Raw genomic sequence first — 25,656 nt, 5'->3', positions numbered from 1 at the left:
AAAAGAAAAAGAGAAGTGTTTGAAGATGCTAGAGAGACAAATAGAAGTCATGAAGATAGGCATTTACAATATACTTTTCTGTGAATCATAAACTGTAATGTGGATATTAACACATGATTTTTAAGGAAAATGTTCTGAGAATTAAGGACTATGAGCAGGGAAATATACATAGGTATATGGTTTGTGCTATTACTTGAAACTCATGAAATTTTAAATAGTTTTAAACAATAGGTCTCCCAATTTTTCTTAGAGCTGGGATTTAAACTCAATGGGTTACAAACACAAAAGGCATGGAAGTCGGAAAGGCCTTGGGAAGAAAATGGATTTCTACAGATGGGAAGGGTACAAACAGGAAAAGGGAGTGACTAGGAAAAATGTGGATTGCACGTATGAACTCATCAAAAAATTTAAAACTATTTATGAAAAGATAATCTGTTCTTAGGAAAGTGGAGATTGGAAGATCGAGTCAAAATTGAGCCAAAAGTGACTTTCAGCTTGTGCACAATTGTCATGATGGGAGTTCATTCCCCTCCATTGACCACTGACAAATCTTCTTCACACTTTGCTGAAGTGCAATAAGTAATAGTAGACACCATGATCACCAGAAGCCAGGGAGTGTGCAACCTAAATTGTCCCTCTTTGCTTTAGATGGTTGCAGAGTGCATGGTTCTGTCTTCCGTACTCAGTGATTACTTCTCTCACAATGACCCAAAGGGTTTCAATCAATTGAGAAGTAGCAAGGGAGCACATTCATAGAACGTATCAGAAAAAAAAATTACAAATTCTGATCTAATGAATTTTAAAAAGCAAACTTTTTGAAAGCTTTATATATACTAATTGCTAAACCTTCATTATATAGAGATGCATGTTCTCAGTCTGAGAAGACATAAAATTTAATGAATGTTCTCAATAAAATTAATGATGATTGTGGATGGAAATAAAAGTACAAAAGTGCTTAGGAAAGGAATCCCACCACTATTGGGAATGTTTAGGAACAGTATTTTGTGACAAATTTTACAGCATTTAAATGTAAAATTGAGATTATAAAATTATTTAAAATTTTCAGATAGGTGGCATCAACATTGCTGCCAGAAGCTTTGCCTACATCACTTGAATAGGACTAGGGCAAAGAGAGAAATGAAAACAGCTAAACAGCAGAGCGAGAAAAGTTGTTTACTTCATTTGTTTTAATTCTCAAAAAATGCCTTCCCCAGTTATATAACTAAAAGTATAAATAGATTGTTTTAATTAATCAGTTGAAAGTTAAATATCATGTGTAGCTATGCTGCTAAATATCTAAGCCAACAAGAATTTCTAATTATTCATTTAGATTATCTTTCATGTCTCTTTATGCTTGTCCTAGAAATAAAATTGAGAATGTGTATAATTTCTGATTAGTATTGAGAAATATATTATTTTACTCAATTTATAATGAAACAAACAGAGACATAATGGCTTAGATTATACAGAGATTCACTTTCCCATACTTCTAGAAATTCAGATTCAGATTCAGTTTGTGGAGAGCAACCTAGAGTCTTGGCAACAACCTGGGTTGTTTGTCAATTCCCATGGGACTAGAGATTTCTCTCCACAAACTGACAGCAAGGTCCAATCAGTGAAGACAACACAAAACTCATTGAAAATGGAGAATTCCTATTGGTGGCTACATAGAACTTTCACTGTATGGCTAGCACCTTTGGTACAGGAAAGTATTCTGCACAGTACTGAAAGAGAAACATGAACACCAAGACAACCACAACCCCAATTTGATCTACAAAAGTACCCCCTACCTGTATGATATGTACAATGGTAGTACATAGAATGTGGGAAAAAACAACTAATATCTTACCGGGCTTAGGGCCCATTCCATGAATTGTAACCTATACCTGAAACTGTTTGGGTAAACAAGAACCAGAGAACTGACATCCCAGGAACTTGGGGTTCTAACAAATACTACTGGTCCGAAAACAAAGCAAAAATAACAACAAAACATAGCAATAAAATGACTCACCAAAACATTCTATTATATATCATTAGCATATAGTTCAGTGTCTTGTTCAGCCATCATCAAAGAAGCAGTCCCCTGCAGCAAGTGGGAACAAATAGAGAAAGTCACACAGACAGTGCTTATGCAAAGAGTTAGAGCCCTTGGAATACTCAGCACTAAAAGGATGTCTTCTTCAAATCCCACGCCTAGGGACTCAGAGGATCCTGAGAACAGGAAACGGAATTAGTGACCTTTGCAAATATATTATGGTTTCCTCTTAGTGATTTTTGGGATTACAGAAGGTATGAATGAGTGGGTCTGTGTGCCTTCTCTTTGGCGTTTTTCCTCCTTTTGTTTTTTTGCTCCAATTTCAAGGTGTTAGCTTTTGCTGTTGTTGTTTTGCTTTATCTTTTTATTCTATTCCTATCCCATAGAAACCCATTTGTTTTCTAATAAAAAAAAAAACAAAAGGAAAGAATCCACATGGAAAGACGATTGTAGATGGAAGTTTTTGTCTCACCCAGTCCCACAGCCATTCAGTCCCAAGAAACACACAAAGACTTATATTAATTGTAAACTGTTTGGCCTATTGTTCAGGCTTATTCCTAACTACCTCATAAAACTTAAAGTAACCCATAATTCTTGTCAAAGTTTAGCCAAATGACTTGGCATCTTTTCTCAGTGAGGCATTCTCATGTTGCTTTCTCTGTGTTGGGCTGGTGACTGAGTCTCTGCCTTACCTCTTCCCATAACTTCTAGTCAGTTGCCCTGCCCATAATTTCTGCCTGGCTACTGGCCAATCAGCATTTTATTAAACCAATATGAGTGAAAAATCTTTACAGTGTACAAGAGCATTATCCCACAACATTTATCTTTTCAAAACAAGACACTAAATCTAGTCCCTGTTGTTTAACTTTTTTCACAACCATTATCCATAAAAACTTGTAACCAGGGGGCTGGAGAGATGGCTCAGAGGTTAAGAGCATTGCCTGCTCTTCCAAAGGTCCTGAGTTCAATTCCCAGCAACCACATGGTGGCTCACAACCATCTGTAATGAGGTCTGGTGCCCTCTTCTGGCCTGCAGACATACACACAGACAGAATATTGTATACATAATAAATAAATAAATATTTAAAAAAAAAAAAACTTGTAACCAAAACATGAAGCGAAGATAAACAACCACCATACATTTTTGGGAATGTGGGTGTAGCTTTCTAGGTTACTTCATGCTGATTGAAGCACTGATAATCTTATGGGGACCCAAAGAAAATTCAGGATTATGGTCAAGTCCTGACTGCCGGATTCTTTGAGGATGGATCATCTCAGCCAGTAGTCTTTAAGCTGTTCTGGAAATAAAACTCAGAGAAAACTGCAACAGAGGTGCTCTAAAATGTCGTAGGAGTATGGGGCTTACTACAGCATTGGATCATTTGGGATATGTTTCTACTGAATATTTTTAGTGGGTATTCCTTGATCAAACCTTAATTTTTTTAAACCTGGAATGAATTAGATTCAGGGTTTGTAGCAAGGAGGGTTCCCATGTTCATCCTGACCACCAGGCTAGCTTAGCCCTGAAACAACCATGAAAAACTACATTAATTAAATCACTGTTTGGCATATTCACTCTAACTTCTTATTGGATAATTCTTACATATTAATATTAATTTAACCCATTTCTATTAGTCTGTATATCGCCACATGACAGTGGCTTACCAGCAAAGATTCAGCATGTCTGACTCTGGCAGCAGATTCAGAGTGTCCCCTTGACTCTGCTTTCTTCCTCCCAGAATTCAGTTCTATCTTCTCCACCTACCTTAAGTTCTACCCTATCAGGACTAGGTAGTTTTTTTATTCATTAACCAATACAAGCAAAACACAGAGGAGACTCGCACATCACCTCCCCTTTTCTGTTTAAATAAAAAGGAAGGTTTTAACTTTTTTAGAGGAAAGTTTTAACTTTAACATAGTAAAATTATATATAACATATATCAAGCAAGAATTACACTTACAATATTTTTATTTACTTTATTTTTTATCATAACTAAGGAAAACTATATCTATCTATTCTTCAACTCCATCAAAGACTCCAGAAGAATATAATATTACCTAAGTAAACAGGAAATGCATTGTAAGCAACTTCTAAAACAGTAGAATTGACAAAGGCATCTCGCTGCCTGAACAGTCACCCAAAGTTTTTCTGTACTTTGGGGCACCCTTCTTCGGCCTTCAGGCCCGTAGTATTCAGCAGACTTTTTCACGAAGCAGGAGATTTCAAAGACAATTCAGTCACTTTTTTCTGTATCCTGCAGAATGTCTCTCAGAGTCTTTGATGAAGCAGAAACCACAAAGGATCATCTCACCTTTAGGCAAGTTCAGCAGTCATTTTTTCTGCGGGTACTACATGTCCAGTTCAGCAGTTCAGGCAAGATCAGTTTCTTGCCCAAATGACTAAGAAGCCTCTTCGATGCCCATCTTCCTCTCAAAGTAATTGGTGCTGTAAGGAGCAGATGTGTCTCACTGAAATGAAAAGTCCAAAGTTCTTAAAACATTTTAAATGCCATATAGTGTATGTAGTCTTTGAAAGATATGAGGAATGCCTATCTAACTGAAATATATCTCTATACTTCTCGAAAATCTAACTAACATGACTATAAATTTGACTATTATAGATGACTATCTATTAACCTATATTTCTTAATTATACATTTTTTAAATGAGCTACACAAACACAATATTTTAATCAAGATCAGAAATAAGTATACATATAAAAAATTGACTTGAAATTTGTATCAATAAACCAAGGTCCATACCAATGCAAATTATTCATATCTATATCATATCCCCCTTTAAATGTAAGCAAACAGTCATAAACAATACTGGGAATATGCACATAGTTCTGTCCATACTACTTCCTATTATTTGGGGGCATTGTTAATCAGGTCTTTTATGATATATCCTGTGTGCTAGGTTCATCTCAGTTAGCAGTGGGGTGAAATAAATTTTTGAAGATGTTCATGGCAATCTTTCAGGGGGGCGTGATCTATGAAACATATTGGTCTAGAAACAATCCACAGGTTCTCCTCGTCTGTGGAGACAAAAGAAGAACCTCTTTTTCAAAGCACTATATATTTAGACTCAAATTCTGAAGTCAAGATACTTTTATAATATACATACTGGTTATCTTAGTAGCCCATTCAATGAAATGTCTCTCTGTACTTAGCTCCTTCACAGTCAAAAATTCAAAGATAACACAATAATATACACAATCCAGACTCTCTGTGTATAATCTATCTTTACATGACTTTTTTTACTCTATTCTTTTTCTAGTATTTATTTTATTATCTTTACTCCTTTAATCTATGACTGTCAGCACTCTGTCTCTTTAAAGACTTTACCCTTTTTAAAAAAAGACATTAACTTTATTTTATGACTCTCTATATTCTTTTTCTTCTTTCCTTCAAGCCTATGTACATTTATCTAACACTTTGACTCATTTATAGGTCTTTTTAATCTGGATTTGTCTTTCTCATATCTGTAATTATTTTCTGTCAAGGAATGCTTTTTATAATGGTAAGCTTACCTATGGAATGTGCTGGGGTAAGGGGGACACAGAGATTGTGGGAGTGGCCAAGCAATGACTGTCCCAGCTTCAGATCCAAGCCACCAGAGTTAGCTTGCCGTGACACTTTCTGAAGCCCCAAGACCCAGAGGCTGGATGGCCCAGAGACCTAGGAGAGAACTAAACAGAAAATGAGAGAGAAAATGTCACTGTGATGATGCCTGGTGATATTCTGCTATACTCATAGATTGGTGCCTAGTTCATTTGTCATCAGAGAGGCTGCAGTTGCAGAGACCCACAGTCAAACATTAGACCAGGCTCAGAGAATCCTGCTTAAAAGAGAGAGAAATGATTATAGGAGCTAGCGGGGTCAAGGACATCACAAGAAAATCCACAGAATCAGCTAATCTGGGTTAATATGGATTCACACACACTGAACTGACAACCATGAGCCTGCGTGGTATTGACCCCATCCTCTGCACATATATGACAGTTGTATAGCTTGGTTTTCTTGTGGGCCTCCTAACAGTGGGAACAGGGGCTGTCTTTGACACTTTTGCTGATTTTTGGGACACCATTCCTCATACTGTGTTGCCCTGTGGAGTCTCAATATGAGAGAAGGTACCTAGACTTACTGCATCCTTACTGCTCTATGTTACTTCCAAGATTTGTGAAAACCATTTAGTCTGTCAGATTCACTAGGCTGGAAATAATCAAATTTATCAAAAAATAGATACAGTTTTATTCTTTTTTGTAAATTTTGTCTTTATAATGATTCTTTATTAGTAGCCTCTATATGCAATGCATTAAGGGGGGTTTACACTCTTAGTATGCATGTAATAGAAAACACATAAATAATTCAATATCACAATTATTAATCCTACTAATCCTAATACATAAAACCAGTTCCTAACCTCCATTTGACTTATTAATTATCCATAAAACACTTCTTAGCCTTAATACAACTTATCAATTAACATTTCCTAATCTTACCAATTATCCATAAAATATCTCTTAATAGTTTACACACTAAACACACGCATTAATACCTCTGTGTTTTTCTCTATCATTAATGCATTAATCTCAGATTTACGATGTTCCATACTTGAGTGTAAATCGTACAATCTGATATCCTCTGTAAGAGTTCTTCAGTCCTGAATCTTTTTTGTATTTTTATTAATTTTTATATAGTGTGTTTTGATCATGCTTTTCCTTCTCCAACTCCCGGCAGATCCTTCCCAGCTTTCTATTCACCCAATTCCTTGTAAAACTCTCTCCCTCCCTTTCATTTTTTCCCTCCTTCTCCTCCACTTTAGAGATTTCTGGATGCCCGTAGAAAATTTGTTTCATTTTCTTGCTTCATTGGTTGCTACAAGCTTCAATATTGCAGAGTAACTGTTCAGCCATCTTTTCACAAGCAGCTTATCAGAACCAAGGCATCTGGTAAAGGCTAAACCAAAAGGCACGGCTTTTGAATTGCTTGTGAATAAAGTGGTTGTCCTTTGCTGTAGATTTTTCTCTAGGCCTAACTCCCTTTCTGTAACACATTTGGGGATTAATTCCCACAATTCAGAATTGTTTCATGAAAACAGTTTCCCATTGCCAGGCCTTGTTCTTCTCTCCTAGGTAAGTGCAGAGATCTCCCATTCTGCAATTATCATTATCAGCAGGCATTTGGTCAGTATGTAGGCAAGAGCATCCATCCCATTTAAAATATTCACAGATCTCCACGGACAAATAGAATTACTATTTGCTCAAGTTTCTGCTCTGGTTTTACCCCACAACATCCATAATCAGAATGACTGATAATAGCAAAGCATGGAACAGATAATTTAGAGGCCTGGGTCTCTTCTTCACTTAGAATGGTAAGTCTAACTCCAGACCTAGACTCATAAAAGCTGCAGCATCTGGTGTGTGTGCTATCTGATCAAGAACCATCATCTTCCCTCTGACTGCTTACATTGGTTGACTGATTAGCTGGTAGCCTTCATGCATACTAGAAGAAAAGAAATGGTGCACTGATATAAACAATCCTTGTTCCATTCATAATTTTACTGAAAATAAACCTTTTTAACCACCGAAAAATGCAGTGTACTACACTAATTACTGATAGTTTAATTCCTTTTTAAACTAACTTTCTCCATAAAGAAATTCACCAGATGTGTACTAGACACTCCCATGGGTCGCCCCCCCCCCCCCTCTGTGTGTGTGTGTGTGTGTGAAAATCTTTATCTGCTATTCTATGAGGCAAACTGATTCCAGCTCTGGCGCCTGCTAGTGCTGGGGTATATGATTGGAAGCGTTTGTAACAAATAGAACGATATAGAACTAAGAACAATGTAGAACAAGGGAGAACAAGAAGGAACAATGTGAAATGATGGAACAAAGAGAGCAGAATAAAGAATTACAAAGAGATACAACCTGTTGTGAGTAGACTTCTTTACCGTCAGATTTTTAGTGCCCCTTTGACTCATCCTGGCATCTTTAATTGAACCCTGAAATGTTGGGAGCAGTGAGGCCCCAGATCCTGAATTTCTTGTAATTCCCTGATCTGAGTGCCTACAGCTGCTCTGAGCAGGAGACCTTCAAGAGTTCCTGATGGCAGGAGAGTGGTTTCTGGTGGATTTGGCTAGGGCGTGGCTATCTCTATATAATCTGCCCCTGAACACAATAAAGGGGTCATTCTTGGGGAATTCAAGGATGACCCGTGTCGCTGTCTCTGTCTGTGTGTGTCTGTGTGTGTCTGTGTATTTAACCTCCAGCCCCCTTGCCCGAAGCTCGCAAACTGGGTGCCAGCGCACAGAACGCAGACACGGGGGCGCGGTGCGCTGCACCGAAAGGGAGTCGTAAAGGCTGAAACTTTAAAGACCTCATTAATTGGCCAGGAGAATATTGAATAAAGGTAGTAATAATCAACAACCTTGAGCTGCTCATGCTAGGAAAGTTACACATTCTCATCTCTGTCTGTATAGTATCACATCTGGGTGTTTGACTTTGGTAAATTATTATTTTCTATATGTTAGAAAATTCTGATTATTTTTCTGGTCTTCCTTTCACTGTGTAATTTCCAAAGAGTAACTGACTTTGAATACCTAAAATCTCTCTTTTGATTGTTGTAAAGCACAATTTTATATATTTTGATTCATTTTACTGGTGTTTTGTGGAAGATCTAGTATATGTTTACGGAAGAGTTTACTCTAGAGTTATGCAGATTTGTAATATATCCATTTCCTCTTGACATCCAGGCAATGTTTATCTCATGGCATTAATCCAGAAAAGTTTTTTCTTTTTGTACTTTGTAGAATATTTAATGTTACTGTTGTTGTGAGATTTGTATCCCTAGAGGATAATGAAGCTATAAATCTTTGTAAAAGCTTAGAGGCTATCATATTATAAGTTTCTTTTGAATGTACATAAAAGTGCAGTTTTTGCTTTATATTTTAGATATTTCATCATATTTCTTACTTGCATATATTTGCCAGAGGATATACTGTAACTTTCAGGCTTTTCATTTCATAAGTCTGTTTTCTTCTGGCTTCTGCCACCAACTGACTTTCTTATAATTTTCTCTTCCATTTTAGTTTTCTACAGATTATGGTGTTCCTTGGGTATTTTCCTTGCCTTTTTCTTGTAAGGATTATTTTTTGCCTACTTCTGCCCCACTTAATGTTTTGATATACTTTAATATACTTTCAGCCTTTCTTAATGCTCATTGATTCTTTCTTCAACTTTGGATCCAACCGATGTAACCATCAATGACAAACACTGATTTTTCTCATCTACTTTTGATTCTGACCTAGAATAGTTGTGTTGTTTCTCCCACTACATATTCCATATGAATAGGAATATGTTCTATTCCTTCCATCAATGAAATTTTAATGTTAACTATTGTTATGGAAAGTCTGATATCCCACCATCTGTGACATTATACTTGATCAACAATTAGTGAATGCTAACTGGTTTATTCATTTGTTCATTTTTTTTCATTTTGGCCCCAATTATACTTTTGGTTAAAAGCTAATAATATTAATTTGAATAATGTTATTTGAAGTTAATATACATCCCTTTCTGATATTTGGTGTCAAACTTATAGGAAATTATTTTTGTTTAATATATGCTGCATTTTTGTTCTAATGTCTTAAAAGTTCTATACCCCTCCCTTTCATGCTGGATTTCCAAAAGATTTTCTCAGAAAGAGTGCCTATTTTGTAGCTCTTAAGCAACAATTCACTCTTATTGTAAAGGCTCTCTGCTCTTTGAAGTATGACAGAGAAAATTTCTGCCCTGTATCAACTAACAGCAGTATTTCTCCTTGCCCTGTGCCTCTAACATGGGTCTTTTATATGTTTTTATCTTGTGCGGCTAGCCCTATCTTGGATATGATAAGAGGCTTATATGGCACTGAAATAGAATGCATGTAGCAAAGCCTTACTCCTAGAGTATGGGTCTGTAGTGTGATAATTTTTTTCCTATAGAGGTATGAACAATTCAAAGCAAATATATTACCAAAATTCCTACACAAACATGGATGATGACATTATATTTGTATGTCTACAGACACTAAATATCAATGGACTAATCAGAGAGTCTCTTTTTCCCAACAATTGTTACTGTCTATAAAACTTTTGTGTGCAGGTTTCTATATCTTGTAATTTTCAGTATATTCCTGAGTCTTGTAAGATTGATTTCCATCACAAGCCGTGGTATACTCATTCCCTCTCCAGTTGACAAGATTCTGTGCTGAAGGTCGATTCCTACTCACATTTCTTATAATGAATCTCTGTTGGCTCTTAATGACAAGATCCTGCAGGTATTTTCCGGGGAAAGATCAAACACAGAGCAACCACTAAGGATGCATATCTAATGATTTCTTCTTTACAACACGGGTTCCCTTCTCCAAAAATTTGTCATATGTGTCTTTTATGAGCTTGTAAAGTTTACAATCCTGGAAGCTTTAGTTTTAAAGAAGGAAATGCTGGCTGTGATCTTTTTCCTTTTCCTGTCCTTGATTCAAGAGAGACTGAACAGCTGCCAAGCCTTCTAGAATTTGTGTAATCCCAGATACTCAAGAATCTGAGGCAGGTGGATTGCTCTGTCTGGGCTATAAAGTAAGAGCTGAGTGTGAATCAGGCCGTTATCTCAGTATTGCTAAATAGAACAAGAAAATCTAAACACAAGACCATTCAGATGGAAGAAACAGCATCACATGGAAGAAGACTAAATTGTTTTCTTCATGAGTAGGAATAGCTTCTTTGGCTTTTCTAAGCAAATGTTAATATTCACACTAGATTGTCTATCCCAAATGTCTTCTTTGAAAACAATTGCAGTGAAATCTAATATCATCCATTGAAAGGACTGAGTTATAATTCATACTTTACACAAGTGAAAATATAGTAAACCTCCATTGGTTATTTAACTATATCTCTTTTTGACTAGTCAATATTAGTACAAAGTTTTGGAAAATAGTTTTGAAAGTCTGTGAACCCAGTGTAAGCAGTCACCTATTAATAGATATTTGTTTCCATATTTTGCTATTTAGAGAAATCACATGAGTATTCTGATATTTCACTTTCATTCACTGTTTACACAAGCTGGGCATGATGAAGAGTAAACTGTCTTTTCAAAATATTTCCTCAATGATTTTGTTTAAGGCTGTTGTTTTTTTGTTTGTTTGTTTGTTTGTTTTTTGGTGAGAAAAAACAGTAATGATACTAAAGGTATAAAATGCAAGTAAGAGATTTTTTTTCAATATGGTATTTTAAAAGGTAAAATAAAATGGATGTCAAGAATATCGCTCGTAGGTAGAGTGCCTTACTTACATGGAACCCCAAAACTACAGAAAAGACTGAAAAAGAGGCAGAAAAACAACCTCACACATAAATGGATGTGGGGGAAACTGTGGTGGTTTATAATACAAATTCACTTACCTTTTTTGAGAAAAAGTCCACAACTGACCTTTAGTTTTGAGGTTTCTACTTTGTTTTAAGGTCAACTTTTCATAAGTTATAGCTAGTATCAAATATCTACCCAATCACTTTTCAGAATGTTTTCAGTGTTAAAAAAAGGCTACAATGAAGGATAAACAAAAATTTAAGAACCTATTGGTGAACTGTGAATAAGAAAAAAGACAAAATAATGGTATAATTTTTGAATTATGTCAAGTGGTTTGTCAAAACCAGGCAAACTAGTATAACATTGTCTATGCTTGGAATATGTAGATAGTAAATACTAAGACAATAAGGTAAATGCTGACCTTGTCTCCTATGCTGATTAAGTCATCTCTACAATTTATCATGACATCAATAATATAATTGGTCAAAATAATCAGCAATGCCCTGACTGAAAAATTTGCTGTGGTATTTTAGAACCTACAATATTCTAGAATATGATATAATACACATAGACATGCACACACATATAACACTCTAAAAAATTAACCTCATGCAGTTATTATAAGTAATTTTTACTATTTCCAAAGGAAATGCATCCTGCGTTGGTATGATTTTTACATTTATAAATGCTTTAAGGATTAGCAGTTAAACTTAGATGAATTACATGAATTTTCACATTTTGCCACAGCACGGTGAAATCGCTAAATACTAAGTAAAATCATAAATTCAATTAGTGTTTTGCAAGGTTGACAAATCATTGAGAAAACCTATATAGTCTATATTGTACCAGTAAGTTCTAAAATAATGATTTACATACTGCATATAAAGAAATCAACTAAACAATGTAAATGAAATGATTAGTAAATCTTGGCTAAACTTCGTTTGAAAAATCAGTTGTTACAAATATACCTTGGGCTTGGTGATGGTTTACTATGTAAATTACCTGACATGCAAAAACAAGGACTATAGTTTTGGTTAACACCCAAATATATTCCTGCACTTGAATGGGGTAAAGAGGGAATTCCTACATCAAGCAAACTAACTAGTCTACCCTAATCAGAATGTTCTGGGTTCAAATGAGAGAGATAATACCTCAATAATAAAGTGAGACGTGATTGAGAAAGACAATCATCATCAACCTCTGGCCTCCATATAGGTAAACACTCCTGTGCACATGTACACACTACACATACACACACAAAAACACACATTATTCTTTTCAAGATCACATTTTGATATACAAATGTCATCAGAGTAACTTAACCAGTATGTTTTTATGAACAATACAGTTTGATTTTCATTTAGAAAACGCAGTAGTCCAACTTGTTAATGATTTAAAAAAAAATATTGTGTCTCTAATTGGAAATGGAAAGACAGCTTTGAATTTTTACCTAGAGGCTTTCTGCAGAAAATATCTTCTTGTGATTGACATTAATGGGACTTGCACATGTGTATTTTGGAAAGGAACTCTCCCTAATTAGTGTTTTCCTCAAATATATTTCATTTCATATGGTTTCTTTGATGAACTGTATCAGCAGTACAGTTTTAGAAATGTTTGCTATAGAAAGAATGCATCCTGAAAACATTCCTTCCTTTGCATTTAGCAAGAAACCCAATGTAATTTCATGCATAATTAGAGCTTAAATGATGCCACGAAAGTATATAGTACAAAAAGTGAGCATAGGCACTTCCTGCTCCAGGACTCTCTCCCTTAGAACTTAAAATATGGTTCATATGAACTGAGGAATTAAATAAGTAGTCAATAAATCAGTAGTCATCACTGCATATAGACCCCGCTTTTGATCTATCCTGTGAAACATATAAAAGTGTTTGCCATTGAAAACTAAGACATTGTGCCTACTAATACTTTTAAATCACTACTCAAGAACTCTGCAGGAATTTTACAAATCAAATAAATTTATAATGAATCACATTATTAAATTGCAAGTTACTATTACTTTTAGTTATATTAGTGATATTGTCGTACAATATTCTTAAACTTCACTGATTTTCAAACCTTTTTAAATATTTTGGTTTCAGTTATAAAGAAATTATTAAACATGCTTGTCCCTGAGAGTCTCCAAGACACATATTCTTCATACATGTGCGAAGAATGAAGTTCATTAGAGAGTTCTGAGTCAGCGGCACTTTTCTCTTTCATCCCGCATTTCCTACCACATTGTGTTTTTATTTCATAACTTCCCTCATTTCCAATGGGAGACTTTTTTGTTACCTGCAGTGGTATTTTATTTGTATTTTAATAAATAAAGCTTGCCTGTAGATCAAAATGCAAAACAGCCACACTAGTCGGTCATAAAGGCCAATCAGTAGTGGCACACACCTTTAAACTCAGCAGCCACACTAGTTAACTGTAGAGTCTAGGCAGTGGTGGTGCACATCTTTAATACCAGCACTAGAGAGGAAATAATGCCGGATGAGATAAAGCTTGCCTGTAGATCAAAATGCAAAACAGCCACACTAGTCAGTCATAAAGGCCAATCAGTAGTGGCACACACCTTTAAACTCAGCAGCCACACTAGTTAACTGTAGAGTCTAGGCAGTGGTGGTGCACATCTTTAATCCCAGCACTAGAGAGGAAATAATGCCGGATGAGAAAGAAACTCACTCTCTTTCAGTGTGAATATTTTAGAGAAGTAAGAGCTCTAGTGGCTTGTCTGCTTTGCTTCTCCAATCTCCCTGAAAGCTTTATTTAATAAATACAAATGAAATATCACTACAGTTACCTATACACAGGATAGTTTTCCAAAATGAATAACATCCTTCCAGCCCTATTCACTTCTTACCCTGAATTTTGACTATTTTGGGGTATTGGTATGGAAGAAGAAATTTAAACTGGATTATAGAAATAAGATTTCCAATTACCTAATCTGAAAATAAGGATATTGTCCTTGATTATAAAGATGGGTTTCATTTAATCAAATAGGTTTATAGATGTGTGGGCACAGGAGAGGCAGTATTTCTTCAATGCTGCATGTACAAATGTCTGACTTTCAAGAGAAAAAAAAACAGCTTTTTCTCCCTGAGTCTCAGAAGGAATTCCAACAACAGTTTGATTGTAGCATAGGAAGAGCTCCTCAGGATTTCCTATAACAGAACAATAAAGCTGTAATCTTATGCTGTTTATTTCATCAGCTTACCAAATGGTTATAGCGGTAATATGAAATGAATACCATTGAATCTCAATTAATACTAGCAAATAACTAAAAATTATATATGCAACAGATGAATAATTTCCCAAGTACCTGACAGTAACTAGAATATAGCTGTTTCTTCTCTTCTGACTTTTTCTTCTGAACAAGGAGAAATCTGTGTTGTTGTTGTTGTTGTTTCAGTTTTTCTTTATTCATACCATATAGTTTTATATCAATGATGTATATTTTATAAGTACATTCATTTTCTATGCTTGGGGTCTAATTTACACATCATAAACAAGTTTTCATCTTTCTTCACCTAGCATAATGCAAGGCCTCTAGAAAACTTCAAAAAAGTTTTGTAGAAATATTGCACGTTTTCATGTTTCTAACTTGTTTCTCATATCCCCTCTAATATCTAAAAGTTATTTCTTTTATAAGCTTTTAATTTTGTGTATGTCAATAAAATTCTCTAATCTAAATATTATATGAAACATTTGGCACCACTGTATCATGAAAAGGTGTGTGTGTTTGTGTGTGAAAATGACTAGTATAATAATAACAGACACATTTGAAAATGACAGTGAATTGTTTGGCGGCAGATTCAGAACATTCTTCACTGTTTATCATGGGCAAAACTTTCATGTAATGTCATACTCTATCATATTCTATTGGATTTTTACCACACAAACTTACAAAATTTTCATGTTATTTTTTGTTACTTTCTCGAGTGTTCCTGTTACTAACACAGTTTCAGAGATAGTGTCTGTGAAATAGAGGAAAAGTCCTTTTTTTCATAAATTTAAAGGACACATTGAGTTTGAGAAACAATAATGGAAAACTTGAAAAATAAAAATGGTTCTTCACAGAGGGTAAGTAAATATTTGCAATTTTCAAATAAAAATAATCTAAACTAAAGAAGAAACTCGGTTGAACAAACTAAATCAAGCTGGAAAATCTTGGCAGATAAATGTGACTCCACTATAGTTTAATTAGACAAGAAATTTTCTGCACTTAAGAAAACATTCTCTTTGAAATTCAGGGGTAATTATGTTTCACATCCATGTAAATGATATGTGAATCTGAGAGTATATTGATAAAGCAAATGTCTTGCATATTAATGTACCAAAATAACTTGTTCATCAAATATCAGATATTAATAATCCACAACTGAAAATAATGATAAAAACTACCAAACTACTAGTGTTTTCTAAAGAAGTAAGATGAAAATTATGTTTATAAACAGAATTTCAAGTTCTGAGAGCATGGATGTTGGTAATCTGCTCTAAGGGCCAGAATATAGGCAACAAGAAAGTATTACTTCTCTTGTTGTCATTAGAAGTCTATCACATAATTCCTTACTCCATGGGAGAGCTGATCCTTTGGTTCTATTCACATTTTCTGATTTGATAAAAGTCACACTCATGTCTGAAGGACATCTCTCCCAATATAAATATCAATGTTATAAAAAAAAGTCTCACAGGAACATTCAAAATGGTATTTGATCATATATATTGTCCAAATAAGATAAAATAATGTCAGATATCATAAATAGATTTTGCTAAATACCCATATATTATCTGCTTATTGTTTCAATATGAAAGAAATAAAATATTATATAAAGAACAGAATCAATCTTGTTTATAAAAATTTGAGATATTTCATTAATGTTATGAAATCAGAAAACAAAATAGAAGCCGGGCGGTGGCGGCGCACGACTTTAATCCCAGCACTCGGGAGGCAGAGGCAGGCGGATCTCTGGGAGTTCGAGACCAGCCTGGTCTACAGAGCTAGTTCCAGGACAGGCTCCAAAACCACAGAGAAACCCTGTCTCAAAAACCAAAAAAAAAAAAAAAAAACCAAAATAGACTCACCAATATAAACACACACATACAGAGAAACATACAGTTACACAATAATGCATATAGTCACATACATACTCATATTTACATATATTATATTCACAATCACATGTTGTATTTCTGTACATGATATATTTTCAATATTTAGCTAAACCATAATACCTAGGAGCTTAGACAAAAAAACAACCAAAAATATTACTATTAATGCTTATTGTATGTAAGATATAATCAAACCCAGTAGAGTTTGAGAAAAATAGAATATCCTGCATAATATAGGGATCATTATATGATCAATTTAAAAGCTTAAATGAAAAACCCAAAGGTCTGTAAAGAGGAAAAAAGAAGAAATTCTGTTCCCATCTCATGGCTACAACTTTATACATGTTAACATTCTCAGTGTTATAGCCTGACCTGCTTATATCATACTTGACTGTCAGGGACAAAAATACCTCTTGTCAGGATAGGGGCATGGGGATCAGAAAAATAGTAAAGTGGCTGAAGATATGAATAAAATAATAAACAGAAAACATAGGACAGCGTCAGGAGTGAGTTCTAGTGAATACTGAAAATCACCCACATTTAATTTTCCATACACTTTTTATACCCCAATACAATAGGGAGAAGACAACAAAAGACATAGTAAACATGATACAAAGGACAACTCAAGCAGTTAATTGCTTCAACACTTTGAGCCATCAAGTCATTAACATTCTGTTGTTTAGGCAGTGAATCCACCCTAGACCAAGTATCCTTAAAGCAGCCACTCCCCAGGTAACCTACTATTACCAAAGAAGGAGCAGGAGTATGCCTGCATAGCCTGACCATCTGTCAGGATAGAGTGGATCTACCTGTATGAGACATCTTATTGTCAAAAGAACCAAGTAACCGCATCCTGAATCAGGATATGTACCCCTGGTTATTGTTATCAATTTTGAGCAATCCTCAAACTCTTTGATCATCAGACAAGATGGAAACAGACTAACAATTTTGGGTCTCCACACTTGAGAACCCAAAACGATACGCAAGACTTCCATAATCTGTATGTATTTCGCTCTTCTTACTCTATCCTAGAATGTGATTGTGTGTGTATAAGCTTGGGATAGCTGTGAAAATTCAGAAGAGCAATTACACTCTGATTTAAGAATCATAACTTGACAGCATAATAGCAAACCAGAACATATGTTTACAGGAATAAGAGACAGAAGCAGAAGAAGAGAAGAACATTATTAAGAAATATGAGACAATTACCATTTAAAATCCAATTATCAACATATTCTTTTAGTTCATCCTGACCGCTTGGCATTTTGTGATACTCTGCTGGAGAATAATTGAATCCAACAGTAATGGCTTAGTTTCAAATGACACTAAATAAGAAAAAAGACACAATAACAGCAACAAAAACAAAACTGAAAACGTGGAGTTCAAAACATGTCAGTATGCTTTTGTCATCTAACAAGAACCCTGGAGTTAAATATTTCAGGGCTAATGTAATATGTCAGAAAATCTTTGAGAAACCTAAGTTCTCTTTTTCATTTGCTTCTGCCATTTTTAGCATGTTGATATTTTTAAGCATATGATGACTGTAGTTATGTACTTGCAAAATTACCCCCAGCTTCAAGAACATTGTTGAAAAATGAGGCTGAAATAAAGACACAACTATGTAAGCAGTAAATTTTTGATTAAATTAATTCTTATGAATTTGCCAAGTCATTGTGAATCATTAATTCCTCAGTCACTTGTGCAAATCTGTAGTTACTAGCATCTATTTTTCTTTTGTTCTCAATGTTTAAATTTATGCATTAGTGAAGTATATATAAATGTACCAATCATAGTGGGACAAGAACTGAGGTAATATGTATGAAAGCAATATGTAATTAAATCCAAATTAGACAATTTGTTTATTTTATGAAAAACAGGCATACTTGGCATTTTAAGCAATAAGCTTTTTATCAAAATGAATAAAACATGCTTAGAAATACTTTTGATCACTTGCTTCAGCTGTGACTCTGCAAAGACTAAAATGCTAGTCATTTTGTCCAATGAATTTAAAGTTCTCTGGCAGTATAATTTTAAAGCAGTGTAAGTCCTAAGCTCATAAGTTATTTTACTCCTTTTTTTCCCAGATAATTACTGTAATAGTTCTGCAAATAACTCTTAAATGAGGCATTGAAAGGACTTCCATTTTGTAAATCAATGACATCTTGAATTTTAGCTTATCTGCTGGCATTAAGAATATCAGTCTTGGAAAATCTACTATATTGATTGTCATGTTTGAAATTTTAATATTTACATGTCCCCCAACAATGGGAAATAAATATCTTCTGCTCTGCTGAATTCACTAGAAAACCATAGCAGGAATCTGAAGGAATTTCTCCATGCATAAAAGCAAATACTCTACAAGCATGAGGACTTGAATTTGAATCTCAAGCACCCATGGACCCACGGTTGAGCAAGGTCTAGTGTGCCCATAACCCAGCTTTGAAAGCTTATAGACAGGACGATCACTCACAAAAGCCTCAAGGACAGTCATTTAGAAACAATGAGTGAAATTTTATTGAAATTCCGTATCTCAAGGCAATAGGTAAGACAGCCATCAAGGACAACCAACATTGGGGCCTAACCTCCATTACAAGGATGCAACACACAACATGCATTTATACACACACACACACACGGGGGAGAAGAAAAGAAAACATGATAGTACAGTTAATATAAAATTTGATCTAATATTTTTAAATTTTTGTCATACATTCTATTAACTAAACACATGTACACAATACCCTATACATATTTAATATTAGTGTATAATCTATTCCCAATTAAAGAAAACCACTGCATTATTTTTTTCTGAAAAGAAAAGTGTGTAAATTCAGAAAAATCTTATATAAGTCACAAACAAAATCGATGTGTATGACCTCATAAAATTTTACAATGAGCAGTGCTATTTGATTTATAACTAAAAACTGTAAGAACATAAATATCTGCAACAGATACTTTGGACTAGGAGGTATTAAAACATATTTCCCACCATACCCATAATTCCAGATAGGAAATCACACCTGTCAGTCAGATAGTGTCTTGGGGCATTTGGAAGTTGAGAGTAAAGATCAAATGTATCCCTCTGTGACTGCTATGAATTTTTGAAGAAATGAATGATGTTCTTGTGCCTGAATTGCTATGGTCATTCTTCTGCACCTTGGACCAATAGACAGGGGCATAATTCTACCATTTTATATTAAATAATAAAACTGTAACCAGACAAATCTTGTCAATCAAACTATTTAAGTTAGACATGGGCAAACTATGAAAGTATATCTATATTTTATAATATTTTATAATTTATAAATTATAGTAATGAGAAAAATGTAACTGAGGCTGAGTATTCAGCATAAAGTGATGAAGGCATACACACATACATGTAAATATTTTTAAAAATTATTTTTAAGAGGGCATTTCTTAATTTAGGAAGGCTATCCTTTTTTAAAAAAAAACAGAATAAACTACCATTCATAAATCAATAGTAAAGATCATAAAAATGTGATCATTTTGGTGAGACAAATGACCAGGAATCTTGCCACATGTAAACTAAATATTGCACAAATTCCTTAAATACTATGAGTACAGAGGGAGTGAAGGTGAGATTAACAGCAATAGATACCCGATGGGAACATATTAGAAGAAAAACATAGTTTATTGCTGACTGGTCAATCTATAGACCATGCCTGTGTCACACAGTGAGGAAAACAATTTTTCAAACTGTTATATATAAATTCACAAAAAGAATACATTTGGAAATAACAGGTAACATGATATTTATCATCAAGACACCACACCCTACAGTGATTTCCCACTAATCTCCCCAATGATTCTCCCTATTGATCTCTACATGGATCACCACATGGAAGATCTTCACACTGAAATCCACATCACACATGACAGTGGCATGCAAATTCTGCTTTGGGAGATATCATGTATTCAGATTAAATGGTACCAGGGTGAAATAAAAAGTGAATTAGAAACTAAGACCTAATAAGACTGTGATGATAAGGGCCCTTTAGTCAGCTCCTAGTTCTATTGCCAACAGAGACCTTACAACTTTCTTGTTTTTGTACTATTTTGAAATATCCTGGCAAATAACTCCAGGGTAAATGCATTTTTCCCCATCACAATGGGAAATACTAGACAGGCAAGGGATGGTGGAACAAACATTTAGTCCCAGAACTTGAAGGGAAGGCAAGGGCAGGTCGATCTTGGTGAATTATAGAGATCCAGAATAGCAAGGTGTCTACAAAGAAGCAAAATGAAAGCAAAAGTTTGAGAAGTTGTGTTAGTGCTTGAGAAACCAGACATATTGTATCTGTAATAAAGAGACAGTTAAAATGAATGTGTACTCAGCTTGCTTTTTTTCTCTTCATATAGTACAAGACCTTAAACCCAGGAAATGGGTTCACTCACATCAATTAATAAAGTCAAGGAAATCCTTCATAGACATTCTCAGAGGTTATAATGGTCTGCATCAGGTGTGCCCTCCTGTTAAATAGACCACAAAAATTAATCACTATATAGACTAAAACAAGACATGAAAAAAAATCTGTTAAGGATGTCTTCCAGTTCAAATGGCATACTGTAGATAACATGAGAATTCTGGTAATGAGGCAGATGCCAGGTAGAATACATGGACTGTGGTGGAAAAACAAGTGTGCCAACTACTGAGGGAATTAACTAACTCCAGGTCAGCAACAGGCATCAGGATAAAGCCTATTCAAGATGAAATCCATCTTGATTTGAGTTATGTTTTCTATTTTTTATTTAAAAACTACTTTTCACTTTATATATCAACTCTAGTTCTGCCTCCCCTTCTCCCTCCCACCACTTCCACTTCCCATCCTCCATTCTCTCTTCAGAGAGAGTAAGGCCTTAATGGGAAGTCAACAAGGTCTGGCATACCAACTTGAGACTGGACCAATCCCCCAGCCCATCAAGATTGAGCAAGGTATCACTCCATATGGAACAGACTTTAAAAAGCCAGTTCATGCATCTGGGATAGGTCTTGGTGTGAATGCCAGGTCATCCCAAACAGATCAAGCCAAATAACTGTCACCCACATTTAGAAGGTCTAGTTTGGGTCCCACACATGTTCCCAATCTGTCAGTCCATCATCCATGAGCTCCCACTAAGCTCAGGTTAGCTGTCTTTGTGGATTTCTCCAACATCCTCCTGACTATCCTTCTTCCCTCTCTTCAATTCAGCTCCAGAAGCTCAGCCCAGTGCTTGGCTATGGGTTACTACATTTGCTTCTATCAGTTACTGAATGTAGGTTATATGATGGCAATTAGGATAGTTACTAATCTCATTAAAGGGGAAGGACCTCTCAGAACCCCTCTACACTATTGCTAAGAATCTTAGTTGTGCCATCCTTCTGGATTCCTGAGAATATATCTAATACCACGTTTCTCCCTAACCCTATAATGGCTCCCTCTATCAAGATTTCTCTTTCGCTGTTCCCCCCTCGAACTCTTCCTCAATTTGGTCTGCTTGCTCCCTCATGTTCTCATCAACCAACCCCTTTCTTCTACCCTTCACCCCCAGTTTACTCAGGAGATCTTAACTATTTTCCTTCCTCGGGCCCTTCATGTGTGTCCTGGCTTTTGATTTGTATTTCACAGCTCATTATTGGTTTTGAGTGTGTAGGAGCCCTATGGACAATGTATACTATGGTATGCAAAGTTGTCAGTAAGTCTCTCAGCATATACAGGAAAGTGTAAACTCATTTTCACAGAAGAATCATAATGCTTGACTTTGCTTCTTCTCTGAGTCATTGGACTCCCAGAGAGAAAAAATGTGGGAGAGTGGTCACAACAGCTGTTACCTTAGTTACCTAAAGGGGACAGCCTACATCAGCAAGCTGTATTTAGAAATGAGTAGGTTCATGATGATCTCTACTATTGAAAATAAGCTTAAATTAAACATTAGCCAACTGTAAAAACAGATGCCTACACATACTCTGCCATCGAGAAGCAGTAGATGATGCACAGGAGAGAAGCCTAGAGAATGGTCATCCAAAGTTGCCCTTCCTTCCTTCCTTCTTTCCTTCCTTCCTTCTTTCCTTCCTTCCTTCCTTCCTTCCTTCCTTCCTTCCTTCCTTCCTTCCGTCCTTCCTTCCTTCCTTCCCTCCCTCCCTCCCTGCCTCCCTCCCTCTTTCCTTCCTTTCTTCCTTCCTTCTATTCTTTCTTCTTGCTTTCCTTCCTTTCTTACTTTCCTTCTTTATTATTTTATGTATTTGTGCAGGTGTGCATTTATTCTTGTATATGTACATGATTGTTACAGTGTATGTGCATGTGTGTGTATGTGGTGGCAAGAGATAGACTTCATGTGATTTCCACTTTTTCTACCTAAGTTTTGAGACAGGATTTCCCACTAGAACCAGAAATTCACAATTTATATAGACTGATTAGTTAATTATAACCCAGTGTTTGCCTGTCTTTACATATCCATCTTTGGGAATATGGCACCATACTTGTCATTGTATGTGGGTGCTAGAAATATGAACTTAGTTCCTTATGCTAAACACAGTGTTGCAGGGGCCCACTTGTTGGTTCCAGGCCACTTAACCTGAAAATAATCGCGCAGAGCTGTTTTAATTAAGTCACTGCTTGGCCCATTAGCTCTAACTTCTTATCCTCTAACTCTTACATATTAATTTAACAGACTTCTATTAGTCTGGGTATCACCACATGGCTGTGGTTAATGCTCCAGCATCTCTCTCCAGTGAGGCTACATGGGTTCTCTCTGACTCCACCTCCTTTCTCCTTGCTGTGCACAACTCCCCCGTGTCTGGTGTCTGCGCTCTGTGTGCTTGCACCCAGTTACCGAGCTTCGGGCAAGGGGCTGGAGGTTAAAATACACAGACACACACAGACAGAGAGACAGAGACACGGGTAATCCTTGAGTTCCCCAAGAATGCCCCCTTTATTGTGTTCAGGGGCAGATTATATAGAGATAGCCACGCCCCAGCCAAACCCACCAGAAACCACTCTCCTGCCATCAGGAACTCCTGAAGGTCTCCTGCTCAGAGCAGCTGTAGGCACTCAGATCAGGTGATTACAAGAAATTCAGGATCTGGGGTCTCACTGCTCCCAACATCTTCCACCATTCGGTTTATTTTTTCATGCTTACCTCTGTTCCCCTATAGCTGTGCTATAGGCCCAAAGCAGTTCCGTTATTAATTAATGATATTCATAGCATACAGTGTGAAACCCCACATCAAAACACTAAGCAGTTTACTTATTGAACCATTTTCCCAGCCTTGGGTTACCACTTTACAAACATATTTCTTCTAGTCATTACAGACAAGCAATGCCTTCAAATCTCAAAACTATAACTACTTTAAAAAAATACCTAAAAAATTGCAAGATTGATTGGCATCCCAATAGCCCAACGTAGATGGAGGAAATCCTACAACGCACTTGCCTAGGTGAAGAGTTATAAGAGTTATCAATTAACAACTGCCAAGTGAAAGAGAAAGAGAAAGAATTTGTATTTACCAGGGATGAGCCATCCAATTGATTATCTGATACTGTGTGGAATGTGTGGAAACATATTCATGTACACAATACTGAACAGGCTCAGAATTTATATGTTTATTCATTTAGAGGCACACACGTAGATACACTCACACACACATGCACACACACACACACACACATATATATGATTAATAATCACATAAAAAGAGAAGTGAATTTGGAATTTGGGGGTCAGTAAGCACATGAGAGGTAAGAGGCAGGAAAGGAAGGGGAAATGATATAATTTTATTTTAATTAAATAGTAAAAAAGTCTCATCACTGTAGCTTCTTTACTTTTCTAACTGAATTAATTATTTTATTTTTCTGTGCTAAAATAACGATTATGTGTATAAATGTTGAAATCCTATTCTTTCTTCTAGGATGTCAAAATTTTTTTATTCATGTTTCATTCTTTTCAATAAAAAGAAAGCCACTTTGAAGATTTTCACAGATTTTTCTTTTTGTTTCTTTTTTCCAAAGTGTCCTTTCATTTTTCAATTGACATACTGATGTGGGATTTCCCTCTGTATGCTGTGATTATCATTAATGAATAAAGAAACTGCTTTGGACCTATAGCAAGGCAGAACTTAGCTAGGCAGGAAAAACTAAACTGAATGCTGGGAGAAGAAGGGCAGAGTCAGAGAGAGGCCATGTAGTTCTGCTGGAGCCAGATGGAACTTTAGCAGGTAAGCCACAGCCATGTAGCAATACACAGATTAATAGAATGGGTTAAATTAATTTTTAAGAGTCACCCAATAAGAAGCTAGAGCTAATGGGCCAAGCAGTGATTCAACTAATATGGTTTCTATGTGATTATTTCAGTTCTGGGTGGCTGGCACAAACAAACACCCTCCCTAAAACAACATATACATACATACATACACACAAGTACACATACATGTGTGTGTATACGTATGTGAAGGTGTTAGAAATATTAGATAGAGCTGATTAACATATGTATTACCTTTCTAATTTATTGTCTTTTTTGGTAAGAATGTGCACCTCTTTAGCACCTTTGAATTACATGATGCACTATTATTTACTGTGGTCACCTGCAGTATAATACCTAGCTAAACCTTATTCTTGCAGTCTGATACTTATCTTCTTCTGAGCCTCTTTCCTTAATCAACCTCTCCCCTTCTGCTACAACAGCTCTGTCTCCAAGCCACTGGCATAAGATCTACTTTTAGATTCCCTGAATTAAGAGCCCAAATATGACAGGCCACTTACTTTTGGATTTTTGTGCCTAGCATACTTCATTTATCACTATGTATTTCTCTTATATTCACATTTTCATAAATATAAAACCCTCCTTCTTAAGTCAGGATAGGGATTCACTCTGTACTTGTACCCTGTAGGTGGGAACCCTATAGGTGAGTTAGTATAGCCATATTGGGATGCTCTATTTCCAAACTCAGCAAGAATTATTATCATAAATTTCATAAATCCACTTCTGTATCTATAGACAACTTAATTGGAATCAAAAAGTTGAATCTGTGCCACCGTATTTTTTTTAGTACTGTTCATGATAGCTAAGGTAAGATGATACTTGAGAGTCCAACAGGGAATGAAAGAATATGAAAATGGGAGACAGGGATACATACACCAAGGAACTCTTACATGGTGGCGTGATAGCACCT

This window comes from Chionomys nivalis, chromosome 12, assembly GCF_950005125.1.
Source record: "Chionomys nivalis chromosome 12, mChiNiv1.1, whole genome shotgun sequence".
NCBI lineage: Eukaryota > Metazoa > Chordata > Mammalia > Rodentia > Cricetidae > Chionomys > Chionomys nivalis.
The sequence above is the reverse complement of the archived record's forward strand: the minus strand, read 5'-3'. Positions refer to the sequence as shown.